This window comes from Manduca sexta, chromosome 28, assembly GCF_014839805.1.
Source record: "Manduca sexta isolate Smith_Timp_Sample1 chromosome 28, JHU_Msex_v1.0, whole genome shotgun sequence".
Lineage (NCBI taxonomy): Eukaryota > Metazoa > Arthropoda > Insecta > Lepidoptera > Sphingidae > Manduca > Manduca sexta.
The window spans coordinates 13413797-13427596 of NC_051142.1; the positions used below are offsets into that span (position 1 = coordinate 13413797).

The 13800-nt window shown below is 35.4% G+C and overlaps 1 protein-coding gene across 1 annotated transcript in view; it reads right to left on the reverse strand.

The window, feature by feature from the left end:
• Positions 1–13800, reverse strand: part of LOC115447853 (glypican-4) — a 100686-nt gene that overhangs the window by 31481 nt on the left and 55405 nt on the right. The gene's annotated exons all lie outside the window — the stretch shown is intronic.

The window sequence follows — 13800 nt, forward strand, 5'->3', positions numbered from 1 at the left end:
AAATGTAGCGTGCTGTGTGGCATTAAGCACTAAACAAACAAAACAAAGTACACATCACGCCTTCGTCTCCGAAGGGGTAGGCATAAGTGCAAGCACCATGGGCATAAGGGCACCCACTTTTCGCATACTGTTTTCCATCCCATGATATGAAAGTAGGCGATAGTATCGCAATACCAGCCACAAATACCATACTGGGATGATACTGACCAGAAAAACCCTATATCTCTTTGGGCGACGCATTTCACTTTGCTTTAATCACTATAATTATCATTGTAGTATTAAAAATACTATTAAAGCAGATCTTACTTCAATGACAGTAATTACAGTAGTTACCAATGAACATGAAGTCATTGGAACCAAATGGGTTTGTGAGATCATATTTGCAATTCGTTTAGGTCAGCACAATTACGAGAACCTTGCATTAAACAAAACAACATTAAATATTGTAAAGCTTTTATAATATTTATACCGACCTAGATCTTGAATTTTGTTGCAAATTCTACATGGTATTATTGGTTATTAAATATTGATGTAATATTTTAGACAAACGGACACACTTGGAAAAGTTAATTTTTAATTAATTTTTATCATATTATATGTATATTGACGAAAAGAATGTAAATTTTATACTTACTAATAACCGTTTTACACAACCAAAGCATATTCAAATCTTGTTAATAAATAACATTAAATAACCCATATACGGCCAAAATTATAGATAATTAGAAAGCAATAAAATACATATCAAATTCTTGTTGATATGTATGGGGTCCATAAATAAAAAATGTAATAAACCGACTCCATTTACATGAAAGCATTAAGACATCATTCGAATGCGTGATTTGGAAGGCGGCTCCGGGATAAACTTATTAGCATAAGAAATACTGTATTATGAACCTTATGAATGATTGATAAGATATAAAATACCTTTGGCATGGTGATAGAATTAATTTTGTTTAGGAATATATACCTTATAATAACGTCGTAAGGTGTCAAATGTTTTGTGTATTGTAGAAATTAATATTAGACATGGTGCAATTATAAAAGCGTTTGCGAGTTTAAAATTATTGTAAATAACATCGTAGAGTTTAAAGTTCTTAACTGTGAAACTGTAAGAAATACCCGTAAAAAGTTGTCGGGAACAGTTTATTTTAGTAATGAACTACCCTTGACTCTTGTTTTTGTAATGATTATAATTAAAATTCAGATGACAAGTGACGTGTAATATTCTGGTCGCTGACTTAACAAAGTAATTAACGTAACTTATACATAATAAATTATTATCAATGAATTTAAAAAAGTGCGTTCACCTACAAATTATAATATTTAACGTAATTACATCAGCAAGTAACCGTGAAGTTATTATGGTAGTTTGCGTAATTACCTGTGAAATATGCAACTGGTTGATCAATCTGTTGCGTGTCACACGTCACTTGATCATTTATAATTGATTTGTTGACAGTTCTCAGAACTTGAGTTGATGATTTTATAAGAAGCATCTGGTCGATAATACGTATTTTCATAGTTTGTTTTAAATATACAAAAATATAATTATGTACTATATTATAGGTAAAAGGTTATTTTATTTACACGTTAAAATAATTAAATATTGTCGATACACATTTTACGTTAGCAACAGCAATAAAATAAATTGAAACCCGCTTTCCTTTTATAGCTTGTGCCACTAGAGATGTACAGCCTCAAATTGGGGGAGACGTGTATTGACGGGCGATAATGTGAGTCACCGCATCCCTATTTGTTTGCTGTCACATCGTAGGGGAGTGGAGGAGACGGGCCTGCGTGCTCCTGACAAAATGTCTATTAAAATTTAAACCACGGCTTTGCCAATATATTATAGAATTTTAGAGATATTATTTGAATAAATTCAGGATTTCGTCCCATATATAAAGAGCTTAAAATACTGGAGCTGAGTTTTCAAGACTTTGAAAGCATAGATATTTTGCAAAATTTTTGTATGTTATTGTTGCTTACCGGTGTTGTAAACCTTCACAATTCTAGGGAAACTAGAGTAAGTATACGCTAAAGCAGAGCGTATACTTATATTTTTATCCCGTAATCAAGAATCAAACTTTGATTTCACTGGTGATGTATCAATAAATTTAATTGGCAGCTCTCACGTCCACTTTCGGCGCGGTTCAAAAAGCGCAAATATCGTAAACCAGATTTACGTGATTAAAAAATCTTGTAAGGCCTTGTCCACATGAATACAAATTCAAGTGGTTTGTTGAATGCTCTTTAAAATATACAAAGAATGATGAGTTATTGTAAACGACTATCTGTAAACATCTGTTGATCACAACACAAGAACCTCATGAAATTTAAATTTTACATTGAACACTGTGTATTACCATTATAATATACAGTGCAGTCACTGAGCTTCTAATTGAGGGCATAAATAAAATACGTGATAGTACTAAGTACTGCCTTAGCATAGGCTCCCATACAAAAGAGATGAGACAAAGCGAAAAACAAATATTCGTTTATTTGGCTGGCATTAATTGAATGAATGAATTGGAAAAACGTCTGCATTTTCAATATAAACTGATTAAATAGTGTCGAATTTCGAATACAGTTTAGTCTAGCTTTAATCTGAACGCGATGAAAGTGAAATAAACATGAATTCCCCGAACGCTGTATTGTTTGAACAAGCCTCGCCCCTGTTTAGGGCTGTCGCTTGCCATCAAGTTAATATCGACCGAAACGGGTAAATATAATTCCGTACAAGTAAGCCGTAGTATTTCGGCAATGTTGTTTCTGTAGAAGGACCAAATATTCGTTACTAGGTTTAATGTGATATCACATATTAAGGTTATAGCTTAAGGTCCATTTTCATACATTTTGTTTCACCTTTAATCTGGGTAACTAAACAAGTAATGGCAAGTAAAGAATTTAAATTCACGTCTAGTTAGTGATTAGTTCTCGCAGTTGAAAGAAAAACGTAACAATAATTAATATGCATGGATATTTCGGCCTTTAAAATTTAATATGACGAAATTTTTTATATCTGGTTCCAACAGGCCGGCATAATTGTGTCGACTGCCGAGGGGCAATCATTTTTCGTCAGTTGTTATTCTATTGGACACCACTCCGCTTACCATCAGGTGCAGTGAGCTCAGGTTGCCGTACACGTATAAAAAAGTTGAGACTGGAACCTAGCACTTCACAGGAAACAAACGCTGTTGATAAACATGGACGATTAACGCATTCAGTTATTTCAAAAGGTATTGCGAGGATTTCAATATATTTTAGATGATGAATGGAAAGATTTTGTGTATTATGCAGCGTGTTCGACATGCGCTGATGGCTTGTAGAATAGAAATGCTGCCAAATTACGTCATGATTGGATATATTAAAGAAAAACTGGTTTAGAATATTGTTTTTTCTCCAGTCTATAAGTGTTCTACTCTCAGGGGTAGGGTTTGAACTTGTTACGTTTAAATGGCGTTGCGGTTATAATCTACCACGCCAAGTTGCTAATAATTTATGCGCAAGAGCATCGTCAGTAAATAAACAGAAGATCCACTTGGCAGTTAGGCTAATAACTGTAATCCCGACGATGGTGGATAGACCCCTTATAATCCAAGACCTTTAAAAATTTCTAAACACCGCCCATGACATTTGACAGAAACTTTATTATGTCTATAAAACAGCTCACGACTTTTATTTCTCTGCACAGAATTCGTATCAAAATCACGATTACGTGGACAGCCACGCCCAAGCGACTCCAACCGTTCACAAGAACGTATTGCTAATGATAACATAAACCATAATACCGTGGTTTTTTAAATCGGACCATACAATATTCAACGAATTTTAACCACACCAACAATATTAGCTAGCTTTCAAATCATTACAATAATAGTTTTGCAGATTACTTACGTTTATAAACCGGAATGTCGAGTAGTGCCGAGAGGAATATTCCGGTATGCCAGGAGGCGTGACAGCCCTACTCTCTGATCACGGGGGTACGGCTTATGAATATTTTTCTATGCGGAGATTATTATGAAAACGGTCCCGCTGCACCATATTGTGAGGTTTGAATGGCTGTCTGTTTGTATTTTAAATAGATATGAATGTACAAGTTGAAGTATTTAACAATGAAATAAACGGACTGTTTACTGTCGTAAAATCGAGGTTTATTTAAATCTTAAGAGCTCTATACCAATTCCAGTCAGAAAGAATGTAAGGCTAGGCAAATAACTAATTTTAAATATTTTTAATTCCATGCGTCCATCCATTGAAATTCCAGGAGCGATTTATAGATAATTCATTAGGTGGAGAGTAGGACAATGCGCTAGGTGCTGAAGCTGTAAGATCAAAAGCAGTCATGGAACGCTGGGCTGAAGAAAGTTCGAGAAAAATATGCCGACCACCAGATGTAGGAATGTTAGTAACCTTAGTTTTGTTGTTGCTTGCTAACGTAAAAAAAAAATAGTTTAAATGTTACACCCTATTCATTCTTTTTGTTCTTTCCTTGTTAATTTTTCTTTAAATTTGCTAATAATAATTCGATTATTATAATAATTTAAAATACATTTCTATACTGCCGTAATGAACAGACGAATTACCCTCAGATTGATGATATGGAAGTATTCAAAGTTAATTTATTACGTACTCGCAAAATAAAGTTATCTCGTTACCAAAGATAATAACATAATACTACATCATCATTAATACATCAATAACGAAAATTAAACACCATTTTTAATTTATAAAACTTATTTGATCAAAAGGTTTACGGCCGCGTATGTACAAAAATAATGTTGTCAAGGGTTAAAGGTCGGTAAACAAAGTAATCATACGTGGTACATACATCATTATTCCGTAGACAACTCTCTGATCAATCAAATGGAAGCATTTTGATCACTCCATGACTTTGTGAGCGTATCCTTTGACCAGATACGTGAATATACGAAATTCTACTACAAGCGATACTAAATATACAAGAAAAACAGACACAAGCCAATCCATACTAGACTGGCAAATGCATCCCACGAAGCCTGTGCCCAGCAGAAGGTCGTTTTACCAAACAATTTAAATCAATTGTATAACGCTGGAATCCCTAACGACGTACCCAACTTTCTATCCAAAACGATTAATTAATAAATATTAAACAAACATTTTCATTCGGTTTGATAACGGTTAATCCATTACGCGGTGAGCAGCGGTATCGTAAATCATAATTAACTGAGATAACGTCGAAACGCACCCATTTCGCAACCGATCTGGGTCATTGGCGTCACGTGGTTGCCGGCATAGGGATACTACTAACCGTCTTGTCCTTGTTGGCATTTATTGTCATATATGATACAGGCAGGAAGATATGCCATTTAAAAGTCAATATAACGACTGTCAAATCTGTGTTTAAAAGTATCGAAATCTGTAATTTTGGTTCAACATTTCAAACATCGCCACTGTTGCTATGCCTGGAGATCAAGCTCTTGAACTCTTAGCACCCGGTAAGTACGCTGCCCACTACAAAGGTCAAGTGAAAAAGATATACCGAATTGGCAATAAAAACAATTTTGCCGTATTTTTTTAGTAAACAGCAGCTACCTGATCGTAGTTTAAGGAATACTTTAAACTATGATCATTAAAAATAGTAATTTGTATTGCATGTTCTATGGTTTTACTTCACAATAGGCATCATTAGGCGGCCATGTTGAATCGGATATTAAGACAAATTGTCGATTGATAAGTCATTTGTCAAATTATGAAGACGTCTGTTGGACACGCACGGTTTGATATCAAGTGTATATTGCGTTTGCTCAGTTTTTTGCATACATATTCCTCAACATTTTGAAAATGTATTTACAGATGTTTTACTAAAAAAATTAAACTGCATTGACACCTCATGCGATATTACGGCATATCGTGCGAATAAATGTACAATCTCTTCTACCATTTAATTTCTAAATTCGAACTCCAAATCTAATTTCAAGAATTCAAACCTCAAGAATTCAATCTAGATTAAAGTTTGTTTGGATGTAATCAATGGAAACGCAGCGAAGGAGATAGTTAAATCGGGCACAAGTCCGAGTAATCCACGAGGGATTTGCGTGGAAAACTAACCCGTCTCCAGACTCGTGGTGGTGTTGCCAGATATTTAAATTTTACCGCGATGTGTAGTTTTTAATTTTCTCCAAATCCCGGACGAAAGCAATCTATGTCATCCAAATATCTTGCAAGTTATGCTAAATAATAAATTACAAACATAGTAAGAGTGCTGCGGTTGAAAGCCGATGTTTTATTCCTCAATACAGCTTTTATTTCAAATTAGGCATTTGGAAAATAGCTCTGGCAACACCAGTTCTCGGCTTAATCAAAAGTAACGGAGACGGCTTAACCCTCCCGACGTTTGCCTCAACACGAGATTGGATGTGCCTTTAGAATTCTTAGACGAAAAATGTACCTAGATTGAAGCTGTATAGGATCAACATTGTTGTAATTTGTTTGTCTGCGAAGGCCAGGGGAATGTGTTTTGGAATCAGCTGAATGTACGGGCTAAATGAAACTGTTTCTATAGTACTAGGCTGGTAAGCGAGTGAGTGGATTGGATTACCCGTAAGTGATTACTAGCGGCCATGGAAATCTGTGTCAGAGGAATCGTAGAATTATAAAGTAGTGGAGTTTGTGGGGCAGGTAGAATGATCTTTACTGCAACAAGAATCATCTAGCTCATATCATCGATGGTATTTTTTTAAAATAGGAAAAATTCTCAGTAGACAGGGCCGCGGGCTAGAATGTAATCCGTAATTGGTTGGGTCGGGATGTTGTTCCGAAATTGTCTCGTTTCTAATCTAGAGCGTGTAACTTGTATCTGTTGGGTTATGGCTATATTAGAGTAAAATTGAGTAAGATTTCTTGAATATATATTTATTAGTTGATACGGTAAACGAACTGTTCAATACATATTTTGACACACGGAAGACAACAACGCTACTCGGCGGATATCAAAAGAAACAATATAATATGTTTACGAAGACACCTTTAAATGTACTATACTTAGTCTGGCCATAAATACTGTTACACTTAATTATAAAAAAATATTACATTTGAATTTCGAATCTGTCATTTTTATACGATTGTTCATTGTGTTTTCTCATTTTGGCGCCAATACATTGTAAAATATTTTGCGATATTAAAATGGTGTGGGGTGATAAAGAGAACCGAATCGCTGTGATAGCATTACACAAAGTAGGTATGGAGCCAAATGCAATTTTTAAAACTCTCCATACACTTGGTATTAGTAAAATGTTTGTGTACCGGGCTATTAATAGGTACAATGAGACCTCCTCTGTTTGTGACAGAAAAGATCTGGCCGTCCACGTAGTGTTCGTACGAAAAAGGTGGTCAAAGCAGTAAGGGAAAGAATTCGAAGAAATCCTGTCCGAAAGCAAAGATTTTATCTCGGGAAATGAAGATAGCACCTAGAACCATGTCGCGTATTTTAAAAGATGACTTAGGACTTGCAGCCTATAAGAGACGCACTGGCCATTTCTTAACTGATAATTTAAAGAAGAATAGGGTGGTAAAATCGAAACAACTACTGAAGCGGTACGCAAGGGAGGTCACAGAAAAATTTTGTTTACGGATGAGAAAATTTTTACAATTGAGCAACATTTTAACAAACAAAATGACCGTATTTATGCTCAAAGCTCTAAGGAAGCTTCCCAATTAGTCGACAGAGTGCAACGTGGACATTATCCGACTTCAGTGATGGTTTGGTGGGGTGTTAGCTATGAAGGAGTGACTGAGCCATATTTTTGTGAAAAGGTATCAAAACATCGGCACAAGTGTATCAAGATACCATTCTTGAGAAGGTAGTTAAGCCCCTTAACATCACCATGTTCAATAACCAAGTATGGTCCTTCCAGCAAGACTCGGCGCCGGGTCATAAAGCTCGGTCCACGCAGTCTTGGTTGGAATCGAACGTTTCGGACTTCATCAGAGCTGAAGACTGGCCGTCGTCTAGTCCCGATCTTAATCCGCTGGATTATGATTTGTGGTCAGTTTTAGAGAGTACAGCTTGCTCTAAACGCCATGATAATTTGGAGTCCCTAAAACAATCTATACGATTGGCAGTGAAGAATTTTCCCATGGAAAGAGTGCGTGCTTCTATTGATAACTGGCCTCATCGTTTAAAGGACTGTATTGCAGCCAATGGAGACCACTTCGAATAAGCTTTTTTATATTTTTAATTGTTTTATATTTATGTATTAAACTGACACACTGTAAAAGTAATAAATGTTATTTGCAGTTAACAATTTTCTTTTTTCTTTATTACAATATTTATGGCAAGACTAGGTATATATAAAATACGTTTACAAAGACATTGTCCAACCTTTAAATTTATCTTTATTCAACAGTATCTTTATGTGGGGTCAGGATTTACCCGTGTGTGTAAATGTTGGGTGTAGTTGTATTTTGAATAAGAATTTATCGTTACTACCATGTCTATTTATATAAAGGCCAATTTGGTGATAGCAAGTTTAATTTACTGCAACTTTTGCCTAAATTATAACGCTTGTATTATGGCAACAATTATGCTTTTTACTTTAGCTGTCTCATTTACAGCTTAACTGGCATTAAAACAACAAATCCTATTAACTAGATTCTATTCGATAACAGATGAATTTCCAAATTCGTGTGTATTGCTCCCGGCGCTTCTGGCATGCGACGCCCGCATGCATGACAATGGGACGAGGGAATTTGTCTGTACGTGACGCGCCTGGCAAGTCGTGAACATGTACACTTCACACTTTCTGGAAACAGATCACGATAACGGATCACTAGCGTTTGGATTATTTTTTGTGATGGATTCTTTATGGAACGGTTTTTGATTATCATCAGTTTTTACGTGATTCGTGATTTGGGAGAGAATAGCTCTTAGACATTTATATCTAACTAGCTTTTTTCCGTGGCTCCGCCCGCGTGAAAAAGTTTTTTCGCGATAAATATTTACCCGGTATAAAAAGTAGTATATAGCACTCAGGAGTTAATTCAGTACAAACCTACAAACAAACTCAGAAACACTATTTTTTTATAATATTAGTATAAATGTTAACATATCACTGACTTAAGGTTTATACTCTGAAGGCATGGGCCGCGGTACAATTAATGCTCAAAACCTCTGAGCCTATTTACTTCGCATGTTATAGCGGGTGCCTATCACACTCACCAATTTTAGGTACGACTACCTACTTTATTTATCATAATAAGTGTAGATTACGTACAAAACTGTCATGGTTCGAAGAATTTATTTTGCCCAGGTATTTCTACTAATACTTTAAAACTCTCCGATCCGTTACATACCAATGCGCGTGTTAATACAAATGAACAGGTATAATGACGGGAGAAAAATGATCGAAGTCAAGTCCGAGTATAAATCCAGAGGGCCGCGCCTGCCAACTGCGCGGATATATCGCGAACTTAAACTGTGCAGGGCTGTCCTAAACACTGCGTTTTTGTCAAAAATGAGTGCGTGTAAAGCATAAAGTATTATATTGTACCTATTTGCAAATAAATTAAAATATTTTGCTTGGATGTTACAGTCCGCGAAATCACATTTTCTCCCTTTGATAATCATTTTCGTAGTGTATTCAGATTTTTTGGATCAGCGTTCTTGTAATTTCCTAGCCTAGAATGAATTTTTGAAAACTCCTCCAAAATACATTATATTTCCATCAGTCTTCTACATTGCATTAAAACAGTTTGTAGAAGAAAATAAGTAAAATTCGCTTCCATCTTTTTAAATAGAAGGCAATCCGCAATACTCACCCATCCATATTATGTTAATTGCAAATCTATACGAATACAACAGTGCCAACCCTACACGCACAGTTCGATACCGCATTAACTTGGGAATGAAATAAAAATACTAACCTTTTTTAACGGGCCCGCATATTTAACAGCTTTGAGCGCCGTCGAATTTATTAATATGACGGTGAAATAACACGGCGAGGATAATGACTACAAATAAAATTTTGTTAGACATTCCTTATCTTAACTGCAATCTGACTACGGAGCGGACGCAACGGGACGGAATAAACTGGCGTGCAGGGAATTCTTTTATTGTGTTTAGGGCTGTATTGAATAAACATGTTTATGCAAGTAAGTGACGAGATGAACGGGTCGCTCATCTGATGATAAGCGATGGCTCATTGTTGTAGCAGTTCTCCAGAAATTTAATTTATGAAGGTTTGCATGTCTATATAATGCGTTCATCTGGCATTTCCAGAGAAGATTAGAAGTCAGCTAAGTATCTCTGCTGCTTGACGACAAAGTACACAAAGTTCTGTATCCTCCGCAGGTGGAGTTCCAGGTACGACCTCGCGAGGTTTGGATTAAATAATTTTGACGGTTTATTATTTCTACCACCCTGTAAAGCGCGACTCTATGTAGTTAAGAGCAGTATGAAAAAATCGATGGAAAAAATTAAATTAGAGATCGAGTTAGTATAATTTTTAAATTAATTCCATTTTTAAAAACAAATCATAAACAGCCAGTATGTAAAACAAAACCTTTTTAGAATTCATTTGTAAAAAAAATATGTTGGTTCCCAGGCCCTTGATACATTTTTACTCAATTCATTTGCCATAAACCCGAAGCGGCAACGCGACCGGAATATATTTTATTTTTAAAATTGTCTATGATACTATAAAACGTCAACCCATCTATCAAACGGGCAGTTACGAATTCCGCAATACCCAAGGAATTATTAAAAACTTCCTTATTGGTATCGTATTCATAAATATTATATCATTCGTTTGGAATTGTGTTTTTTCTTCTTTTATCATAAATTCTATTATAGCCCTTTACAACTGCTGCTACTGCTTTAAAGAATTTATTGTGCGCCCTAATAACTTGCAAAAGGAGACAATAGGATTTGCTTATTTAATTCCGAACGGACAGACTCCAAAGATCTCGTATAAAACGTACCATGAAAAACCATACAAAAAATTTCGAGGTATAACCTATAAAGTCAGTTAAACAATTTATCAGAGAAAGTTCATACCCGTTCGCGAAACTGAAGAGCACATTAAACTATCCATAACCTATTTCGAAACACTGCAAGCGGGAATGCGCCCGAGCGCCTTTAATAACAAGCCGCCGGTCGTTTTGTCCGTTTTTTGGTTTCGCAAGTGGCTGGCCAGATTCCCGCCAGATAAATAAAGGATGACGCACTCGCAAATTCTTTTATAATTAGACAATCCGGCCGTGTGATGTGTTCCGAGGTACTGGACGGCCGAAGGGCGTATTTAGGGATGCTTTGGGGGGTTAAATATAAGAATACCGCTGACAGGCGGATTTTGATATCAAATAATTGTGGTTTAAATTGTTTAATTACATTTAAAAATTATATGAAGAATATAACAAACAGAAGACCAAATATACCTAAATCATTAATCATTCTAAACTATAAATATTGCGGTTATGAAAAGGGCTATAACGCACTTTTATAAAATTAATATCGCATTGTTTCAATTCACGCGTCACTTAAGTATAACTTATGTTCCAGAATAGGCATTATTTTCATATTATGTTGGCATTACAATGCGGCTACGTAAGTTGTCGGCGTATAATAATTGAGTTTATAAAGTAGTCACATATTTTAATCATAAATCGTGCAGCATAACATAAATATTTATACTGAATTACAGATATAAATGTTGTTTAAAAATAATAGAAATAACTTGGCGTTTAATGATATCATTGAATAAACAAATATAAAAATGAATCACGAACATGTTATAATGGTGACTTATCCTACATTCCACGAGTTTTTGGGGTCCCGCAGGCCCTACAACTATGCCTTGAATGTTTCCCTGGTCGGATGGACCGGAGCCGGTGCCGCGTCGGGAAGATTGATTGCTAAGAGAGTCTGAACGGGTTAATTACGGGCCTTTGGTGGAAATCCAAGTTTGTAAGGCAACCATGGCGTGTTTAACTTTTGAACGGTAATTTCTGTAATTGGAAATAAATTTCGGATGTACTGTGAAAGCGCAGTGGATGCTTTGGCTTCAAAATAAATAAAAAAATATGATTTATTGTTGCGGGAGTGAGACAGAGAATTTGTTTTTTACACATAAATGACTCCTGTAGGCGTCAAGACCTGCACGTTCCGAGTATGACCCTGTACACTTAAACCTAGATCTACTTTGAAAATCAAAGGAAGCAGTATATTTTATTAGTCACCGTCATACGCTTACTTCAATACTACGCTAAAATTTAAATTTTAACACGTCGTCGATCCCTAGATCTTAGCTTTCGATACTACAACCATCCTCAAAAGTCAAAACAAAATATATTTGTGAATCACAACATCATATTGTCTCGTATAGATGGGTCCCATTGGTTACTACGTCAGTAAATTATGGACACTATATAACTATAATTATTATGCTTAATCCTTTATTTATTGTTAAGGAACTCGAAGTGTGTCGTGTTTTCGAATATGCATGATGTAATTAATATTCAATATAATGTGACAGGAACTGAAATCGACGGAAAGCGAAGATATCGATCGATATACGGTGTGGGAATGTTCGACTCGGCAACGGCACAAAAATAAAGTATTTTAAAACAATTTGTACAATCCCGATGAAAAGTTGTCTACTACCTTATAATAAAATAAGGATGTGCCGTGAGAATAGCAAAATACTTCGATAGATGTTATATTTTCATTACATTTTTCTTAGTTTTTAATTTTTAGAAAAGTGAGTGTCCTGTTTGCGCCTCTGTATACCCCTTTAGGGATAAATTCGTGATGTGTGTGTAGTTTTTAATAACACTAAATATAACTTTTTCGCAATTATTATAATATTAAGCTTGTATATATATTTATCATAGACATATTTAATAAAATTATTTTATTTATATATTTTTTTACTTTTATAGGTAAATGCATGTTGTGTTCACTTCAAGAAGGTTGTTCACTTTTGTTAATGAACATAATGTAATATTTCTTATCTTGAACTCTGTTTACCGTGTACAACCAGTTTTGTGAACCTAATAAAAAAAAAAAAAAAGAATGTACTGTTTTATTGACGTAAACCTTTTATGTTCTATCTCTGCAACACCTCAGGTTGAGAATGCCTCTGGCGTTAAGTCCACCTTCACATATTTTGTATGAAGTGCAATAAAATTAAAAAAAAAAATAAGTTCACAATCATAGTGCGCGTTCCTCAGTCCACATGTCTCGGTGGTCTCGTCCAAGTGCGAAGTAATCGAGAGGCACATGTCAAGCTATTAAACTCCTACAACAGTCCGTTGTTCTCACCGGAAAGAGGAATCGCTCCAACAGCTCGTCACACACCACTAACTCTTCCTGGGCGAGAAAGTATCGCGATTCGGAATTCGAATAATCGATTATGATTGACGCGTTTAATCGATTCTGTTTTTATGGTATTATGATGATATGGATATTATTACAGGGAAGTATTTATAATAAATTAAACAGAATTTAATATTACGTCTACGATTTGTACTTTAACCATGACGGAAATAAAAAATTGTATAGCACATAAAAGGGTGAAATGGATGGGAAGAGGTCGATTAACTGAATCTCTGGTAATATCTACTGAAACTATTGAAACTACTATGTCGCGGCTTCTGTAGGCAAAACTATTCATAGCGAGTCAAGTACAAAAACAATTTATCCAATGTCATGTTAAAATAAAACTACTTTTCCGAACACATGCGGCGGATACAAATGGTGCGAGATCATGCCCGCAATAACGACAAATATACACTCAGAATGTGTTAAAAACCCAACAC